Genomic DNA, 9,154 nt, shown 5'->3' on the forward strand with positions numbered 1-9,154 from the left:
ACTTATATGCTGCCCCTGTCTTCATGTTGTTGCTGGACATATATTTTTTTAAATGTGTGTAGGTCACCTAAATCATCAGAAAAATTGCCCCTCCTGAGAATTTTTTCAGGAGCCGCCACTGCCCAGCTCTTCAATGCAAGCTTTCTCTATCCTCTAATGAGCTCTCCACACCCGCAAAATGTCGCACCTTACACTGTGATTGGCAGCACAGTTGCTCTGAATGATTTTCCTATACAGATACTCTGTGGTTGTCACGAGAATTGTGTTATCTCAATGGTTGAAGTCAAACACTTCTTAAATATTTGAATAATTCCCAGAGGTATAAATCTCTAGTTTAAATAAATTCAACAGACCCCTTACTGCAATGGTCATTCTTTATTCATTGAGAGCTCTCTGAAAATCATACAATGCACAACGTTTTGTATACCTCTACTACGCCCCTAAGTGGGCCAATGAGAAAGCTCCTAGCCCATATTTAGGCAACTGTTACATTTCTCTGTAAGCTGCACAGCAACCTAGTTGTTTCTTCCTGGATCTATTTCACACTCGTTTCAGAAGACACAAATACTCTGTTGCTGGGCAAATATGCATCTTATACAGGCACATACATGTCAACACCTCTCATAAACACAAGTAATGATGAAGTCAATCTCCCCTCCACTTTGAGCCATGAGAGATCGACATGCATATTATTAATCAGCCGTGCTGCCCTGTTCTGAGCCAATTGCAATTTTCTTAAGTCCTTTTTTGTGGCACCTGACCACACGACTGTACAGTAGTTGTCACGCCCTGGCTCTGGGGACTCTTTAATGTTGAGCCAGGGTGTTAGTTTCTATGTTTAGTTTTCTAGGTTTATGTTCTAGATCGTGTAGATCTATGTTGGCCAGGGTGGTTCCCAATCAGAGGCAGCTGATTCTCGTTGTCTCTGATTGGGAACCATACTTAGGCAGCCTGTTTGGCACAGTTAATTGTGGGATCTTGTTCTGTAAGGTTTGTGTTGGTGTATTAACCTAGGACTTCACGTATCGTTTTGTTGTTTTGTAAAGTACTCATTAAAAGATGTACGCATATCACGCTGCGCCTTGGTCTGCTTCTTACGACGATCGTGACAGAAGATCCCACCAAAGAAGGACCAAGCAGCGTGTTCAGGAGCAGACACCGGGAAAGGAACTGGAGAAGTTGGCGATGTCCCAGGTGGGCGAATGGTGGTCTTGGGAGGACATGTTCGCGGGCAAAGGGCCATGGGCAAAAGTTAAAGCCCTGGCGAGAGAGGAGGTACGGCGCCAACCGTGCCGTCGTCGGACAGGCGAGAGGCAACCCCAATACATTTTTTGGGGGGGCACACGGCATGGACGACGGGGCTGCTGGAGGCAGCTACAGGGCGAGTTTGTGGACTAGGAGAGGAGGCCACCAGGTTACGGGGGCCATTGGTCATGAGGGGGAAGGAGAGTGTAGAGGCACGGCCAGAGGTACTGGGGTGTGTTACCAGTCCGGTCCGGCCCGTTCCTGATCCCCGCACAAGGCCAGTGGTGTGTGTTCCCAGTATGGTCCGGCCTGTTCCTGTCCCTCGCACCAGGCCAGTGGTGCGCGTCGTCAGCCCGGTCCGGCCTGTTCCTGTCCCTTGCACCAAGCCTGTGGTGCGCGTCGCCAGACCGGTCCGGCCCGTTCCCGCTCCCCGCTCCCCGCACCAAGCCAGTGGTGCGCGTCGTCAGTCCGGCACGGTCCGTGCCTGTTCCACCTGTGCCTGGTCCGGCACCGGTCAGCTGCTCCACGCCGGAGCCAGAGCAATCCGCTCCACCAGTGTTCAGTCCAGCTCCGGTCAGCAGGGCCAGACCACGAGGGCGAGAGAGAGAGAGGGGTGGTCACGCCCGGAGCCGGATCCGCCTCCGAGGCAGAATGCCCACCCGGCCCCTCCCCTGTGGTATTTGGTTGGCGCGGTCGCAGTCCGCGCCTTTGGGGGGGGGTACTGTCACGCCCTGGCTCTGGGGACTCTTTAATGTTGAGCCAGGGTGTTAGTTTCTATGTTTAGTTTTCTAGGTTTATGTTCTAGATCGTGTAGATCTATGTTGGCCAGGGTGGTTCCCAATCAGAGGCAGCTGATTCTCGTTGTCTCTGATTGGGAACCATACTTAGGCAGCCTGTTTGGCACAGTTAATTGTGGGATCTTGTTCTGTAAGGTTTGTGTTGGTGTATTAACCTAGGACTTCACGTATCGTTTTGTTGTTTTGTTATTTTGTAAAGTACTCATTAAAAGATGTACGCATATCACGCTGTGCCTTGGTCTGCTTCTTACGACGAATGTGACAGTAGTCCAGGTGTGACAAAACTAGGGCCTGTAGGACCTGCCTTGTTGATAGTGCTGTTAAGAAGGTAGAGCAGCGCTTTATTATGGACATATTTCTCCCCATCTTAGCTACTGTTGTATTAATATTTTTTGACCATGACAGTTTAAAATCCAGGGTTACTCCACGCAGTTTAGTCACCTCAAATTGCTCAATTTCCACATTATTTATTACAAGATTTAGTTGAGGTTTAGGGTTTAGTGAATGATGTGTCCCAAATACAATGCTTTTAGTTTTAGAAATATTGAGGACAAACTTATTCCTTGCCACCCACTCTGAAACTAACTGCAACTCTTTGTTAAGTGTTGCAGTCATTTCAGTCGCTGTAGTAGCTGACATGTATAGTGTTGAGTCATCCGCATACATAGACACTTATGTTAGATCTGTTTTCATAAGCTCAACCAAGTTAACCCAGATGGGATGCTTTATTTTGGAGGCAAGTGCTAGCAACAACATTGACTGGAGATATATTTTGAACAGTCCACATTCATGTTTAAGTAATTGTATTTTACCAGGTAAGTTGACTGAGAACACATTCTCATTTACAGCAACAACCTGGGAAATAGTTACAGCGGAGAGGATGTGGGATGAATGAGCCGATTGGAAGCTAGGGATGATTAGGTGGCCATGGTGGTATGAGGGCCAGATTGGTAATTCAGCCAGGACACTGGGGTTAACACCCCTACTCTTACGATAAGTAGCATGGGATCTTTAGTGACCGCAGACAGTCAAGGCACCCGTTTAACGTCCCATCCGAAAGGCGGCACACAGGGCAATGTCCCCAATCAATGCCCTGGGGCATTGGGGTGTTATTTTTCTTGCTGGTCCTCCCCTCTGCATGCCACACCCCCTCCCATTGTACTGTATGCATGAACACATTTGGAACAATGGCTGCCTAAAATGCTGTGGTTCTACTAACACAATAGGAAAGGTTGTGATAGACGTGGGCCATCACAGGTGAGTTCACAGCTCTTTCTGATCATAAATGTCAATGACTCACCCTCAAATGGCCCATCAATACCAGAGCTCTACAAGACTATTTACGGTAACGCTTCCTTTTATGGGGTCCTTATTACAGTGTAATTACATGTAACTACACCGTAACAAGACTATTTACGGTAACGCTTCCTTTTATGGGGTCCTTATTACAGTGTAATTACATGTAACTACACCGTAACAAGACTATTTACATAATCAGCTGGACATTACAACAGTCTGACCCTCAATATAGTCCTGGGCATATATTGAACTCTAAAAATGGGGGATGGAAAGGGTCTGTTGAAATGAATACTGTAGTGGTGTGAGAAAGGTAACCCAAGCTTCCTCTCTGGTTCCATTACCCAATAGTAAGTGGGTCATTGTTGATTTGTTGTGGTAACGCTGTCCCTGGACTTTGGTACCGTATAAAACACTTTAAAATGACACTACTTTCCCCCCCATTTTATTTCACTGTTATTTAATAAGAAACATATGTATGTCCTTTATACTGCAAAACATTTATTTGTATGCATTGTAGCAAATAATGGTGGCTAGCAAATTGGCTTGTCCCAATGGTGATGTGTAAAGGTGTAGTGACATGTTTTGACTAGATAATAGACATGTACATTATTTTGAATAATATGAATTAAACAAAACCATTGTATTTTCTGTATAGATAAACCAAAAAACAAAGGTTGACCAGCACAAATTAATGTAGAATGTTTATTTTTCATTACCAGATCAATTACGTTCATTACAGTTATCCAAATATATTTATCAATGACAAAAATAATGAATCTAGTTTTAAAAGACAATTTAATAAACACATGTAGTCCTTTCATAGCCTGTGTATCATTAAACAAAAGTTATGTAGTAAAAACTAATCCACCCAAAGTAATGGTGAAAACTGATCATCACACCATCTCTATCTGATACATGTGTCTATGAGCTCATTCCCACAGAATACTGCAGAGGGACAACTTGGTGTCAGAGAAAAACTTACAATATGTTACAAAAAAACATACCACTCAATTTAGTATGATACAGTATGTTATGTTACATTACATTGGCCTATGAATGTAATACGATTTCTAGGATGTATAGTATGTTACGAATTACAATTCGTTCAATATGTTACGAATTTGCGATATGTATGATATTTTACAAATTCCAATTTGTTGTTTTTAACATTAATTTACATGCTAAGTAGTATCATGTTAAGCTAACATGCAAAGTACACTACATATACAAAAGTATGTGGACACCACTTTAAAATAGTGGATTCGGCTATTTCAGCCACACACGTTGCTGATAGATGTATAAAATCGAGCACACAGCCATGCAATCTCCATAGACAAACACTGGCAGTAGAATGGCCTTACTGAAGAGCTCAGTGACTTTCAATGTGGCATCGTCATAGGATGCCACTTTTCCAACAAGTCAGTTCGTCCAATTTTCCCACCAACCCCCCTCCTTTTGTTTTAGCCTTAAAGGGACATTTCTAAATGTTTCAACTCCATGTTCATCATTTCCAGCACCACCCCAACATCAACATATGTGGAAATGGCGCGTTTCTATGTTTTGTACTAAAAAATATGGAGAAAATATAATTTCCAGTGACATTCTATATTCCCATCAGCATGAAACAGCAGGAACCGGGATTCATCAGACCAGGCTATGTTTTTCTATTTTTCCAGTGTCCAGTGTTTTCATTCCTTAGCCCACTGCAACTGCAGTTTCTTGTTTTCTGCTGAAAGCTAATGGGGATCCATAATAAATACACCACAACTACATCAGTAAGGATCATAGCTTTCACCTGGGTTCACCTGGTCAGTCTATGTCATGGAAAGAGCAGGTGTCCTTAATGTTTTGTCCACGCAGTGTATGTTGTGTCTACTAGCTCATTCCCACAGAAAACTGCAGAGGGAAGCAGTACCACCCAGTCAACCATCAGACTCCATTGTGAGACACCTCACAGAGGATATTCAACCCTAAGGGCAAATCCAAGGTCATCTCAATATCTTTACAGTAGCTATCTAAGCACAGCAAAACTGACAAGGAGCACACTGATCAGTAAAGTAAAGAGATGCCAACATTCTACAATGCTCCCTGTCCTCTGCACAGTTCTCTCACAGTGAGAAAAATAGGATTACAAGTGTTCTACGCCTTCTTCATTTGATCCAATTAACGGTTACCACTTTTTTTACGAGATGAGAATTAAGTGGCGTGACTAATCTTAGCTGGTCTGAGAACTGATGAAGCTTCTCTCCTTTATGTATACTTTGGTGTCTTTTTAAATGGCCCAATCTGTAGAATCTCGTTTCACAGTCAGAGCAGTGATAAGTCTTCTCTCCAGTGTGTAACCGTTGGTGTGTTTTTACGTTGCCCAATCAGGAGAATCTCTTGCCGCAGTAAGAGCAGAAGTAAGGCTTCTCTCCTGTGTGTGTTCTCTGATGACCTTGCAGCTTAGCTGTTGTTTTTAGATCAGTGGTAAGGCTTCTCTCCTTTATGTATAAGTTGGTGTCTTTTTAACTGGCCCATTTTAGAGAAACTCTTTCCACAGTCAGAGCAGGAGTAAGGCTTCTCTCCTTTGTGTATACGTTCATGTTGTTTTAAGGTGCCCAGTTGAGAGAAACTCGCCCCACAGTCAGAGCAGAAGTAAGGCTTCTCTCCTGTGTGTGTTCTGCGATGAACTTTTAGGTCAGTTGATGTTGTGAAGCATTTTCCACAGTCAGAACAGGAGTAAGGCTTCTCTCCTGTGTGTGTTCTCATATGAACTTTTAGTTTAGTTGATGTTGTGAAGCATTTTCCACAGTCAAAACAGGAGTAAGGCTTGTCTCCTGTATGTATACGTTCATGTGTGTTTAAGGTATCCAATCGGGAGAAACTCTTCCCACAGTCGGAGCAGGAAAAAGGCTTCTCTCCTGTATGTATACGTTCATGTGTGTTTAAGGTATCCAATCGGGAGAAACTCTTCCCACAGTCAGAGCAGGAGTAAGGCTTCTCTCCTGTGTGCGCACGTTCATGTATTTTTAAGTGGCCCAGTTGAGAGAAACTCGCCCCACAGTCAGAGCAGAAGTAAGGCTTCTCTCCTGTGTGTGTTCTCTGATGACGTTTGAGCTCAGCTGATATTTTAAAACATTTTCCACAGTCAAAGCAGTAGTAAGGCTTCTCTCCTGTATGTATACGTTCATGTGTGTTTAAGGTATCCAATCGGGAGAAACTCTTCCCACAGTCAGAGCAGGAGTAAGGCTTCTCTCCTGTGTGCGCACGTTCATGTATTTTTAAGTGGCCCAGTCGAGAGAAACTCGCCCCACAGTCAGAGCAGGAGTAAGGTTTTTCTCCCGCGTGCACTCTGTGATGAACGGTCAGAGCCTTTGATGTTGTGAAATTCTTCCCACAGTCAGTGCAGGAATACAGATTCTCTCCTGAGTGTATTGTTAGGTGTACTTTTAGCTTTGATAGAATTGAGAAACTCTCCTCACAATGTGGGCAGTGGTGAGACCTCTTAGCTCTGTGATCTTCCTGCTGTTGCTCTCTGGATGTAGAGAATGTCTCAACATGGTGTCCTGTGTGAACAACATCAGAAGAACCAGTCAGTTGGTGTGATATACATGTCAATCAAATGTATTTTATGAAGCTCTTTTTACATCAGCAGCTTTAAAGAAACCCAGTCTAAAACCCAAAAGAACAAGCAATGCAGATGTAGAAGCACAGTGGCCGCGAAAAATTCCCAGAAAGCAGGAACCTTGGAAGAAACTTAAAGAGGAACCAGGCTCAAAGGGGTGACCAGTCCTCTTCTGGCTGTAGCAGGTGACATATGTATTCATATCAGTAGGCTGTACAATACAAATGGGGATTAAAACTATTCTAAAAGCAGGTAAGAGTTGAAAGCTAAAAAGGATCAAAAGTCATGAAAATGATGAGCCATATCATCCTCCACTCACGATCACAACGGTTAGTAACTACACAGACTCATTTCATAGAACTTTAAAACACTGGCAGTTTGTCTACTGTCAGAGGAATTCTATAGGAAGAGAGACTGCAGATTATTTCAAACAACAATTTCATAAATTTCGCAAAAATGAAGAAATCAACCAGTTGAAAGCTTAACAAATATAGTCGGTCTCTGCTTTTATAGAAAAAGTCCAACCTCTTGTCTATGTGGCAGTTTAGCAGATAAGTGGAAACAGGGGCGGAACATAGTGGAAAAGGCCATTGGTTTGTCTGTGCAGATGAAGACAGCCCGAGGTTGATAGCACGAGGGCTCAACCATATAACTGCGTTGTCACAGTTCACACTAAATGTGCTCCTTCCTGCAAGGTTCCACACACCTGACTTCCTGCAGATAGTAAACCCACGATATGCCTCACATGTTGATGTCGCACCTAAACGGATCTTAGCTATACGCCCAGTCTTATGACTAAGTCACACAAAGACAAGTTTATATCAGATTCGAAAAAACACTAGCATATAACAAGAGACTATTCTTTAAGCAGTAAAACATGACTAACTATGACATTTTCCACGACACTACTTGACTTCTTTAGTCTACTCTCTGATCACTCCAGATAGCCCAGTGAATAAAACGAATGCTGGCAATACTGGTGTCAAACCATGCAAGTCTCAGTAGCATGAAATAACATCTACCTTTTCATACAAACCGTTAAAAATGAAACAGTTCTACTGGAAATGTTCATGCAGTGGGAAGTTGGAACGAACAACACACTTAGTTAGATAGAACCTGCTCTTACCATGAGAAACAGATTTCCCAATCTTCTCCTCCTCTTCTTCATCTTTAATGTTGACATTCAGCTCCAGTGTTTGACTGCAGTCTTCCAGCTTCACTGATGCCATCTCTGGATCCTGCAGTGTAAATTGGACTCCACTGTCACAATCAGGAACCAGTGACTGTAGGTTTAAACTCAGTGTGGAAGGAGAGAGGCAGGCTGGGTTTGTCCTCACTATTGATGTTACCGGCCTCAGATTTAATTATAGTCGTCCTGTAGTAACAATGAGAAACAGACACAAAAAGTTATTGTCTTGACAGTTCTGGCACTTTCTTTATTCTCAAAAAATATATTATATTACTTCTTGTTAAATTATCTACTTCAGTGCTTGACTTGGACTGAAATAGGTGCCGGTACTTATGTTGGGTGCCGGTACTGTTTATATTAAGGTGCAGGAGCTCCACAATACTTTTGAGCTAATATTCTATAAGAGGAACATGATCTCAAGCAGTAGAAATGTGAGGTGCCGGTAATCAGCTCTGGTGAGCTCCTGTCCAAGTCAAGCACTGATCTCATTTTAATAGATCAGGTAGCTAAGCATTGAAAACAAAACATGAATTCATTCAAATTAGACAAAGTACAAGCTTTAAATTAGGCTACACAACGTACGTGCAAATTCACATAAATGACTCAAAAACCATTTAGTACAAGGTTACAGTTGTTTTAGGGAGCAGTGGGTACCATTTTCCTGAATAACCGTGTCTTCATTGTATTATTTCAACCAAAAACCAATTGTATTTCCCGTTCACACCATAATAATATTTATAGATAAAGATAGCAACAACTGAATGTCTCTGAATATTAGTACACATGTAGAAAACTGATAATCATTACATTCAGCTTCAAAACAGTAGTGCGACCGTGAAATTGTCTCTATCTGATGCACCCGCACTGTCCTCACTGAAGTCTATTGACGCTGACCGAGAGTAGCCGCCATTTTACCAGCTTGTGAATTTTACACAAAAACAATAATATGCTAAACGAACTCAGAAATCTAAAATAAATTGATTATTTATGAAACTAACATAAGAAAATTATGTACAT

Source organism: Coregonus lavaretus, assembly GCF_964263955.1.
Source record: "Coregonus lavaretus genome assembly, contig: HAP1_SCAFFOLD_109, whole genome shotgun sequence".
Lineage (NCBI taxonomy): Eukaryota > Metazoa > Chordata > Actinopteri > Salmoniformes > Salmonidae > Coregonus > Coregonus lavaretus.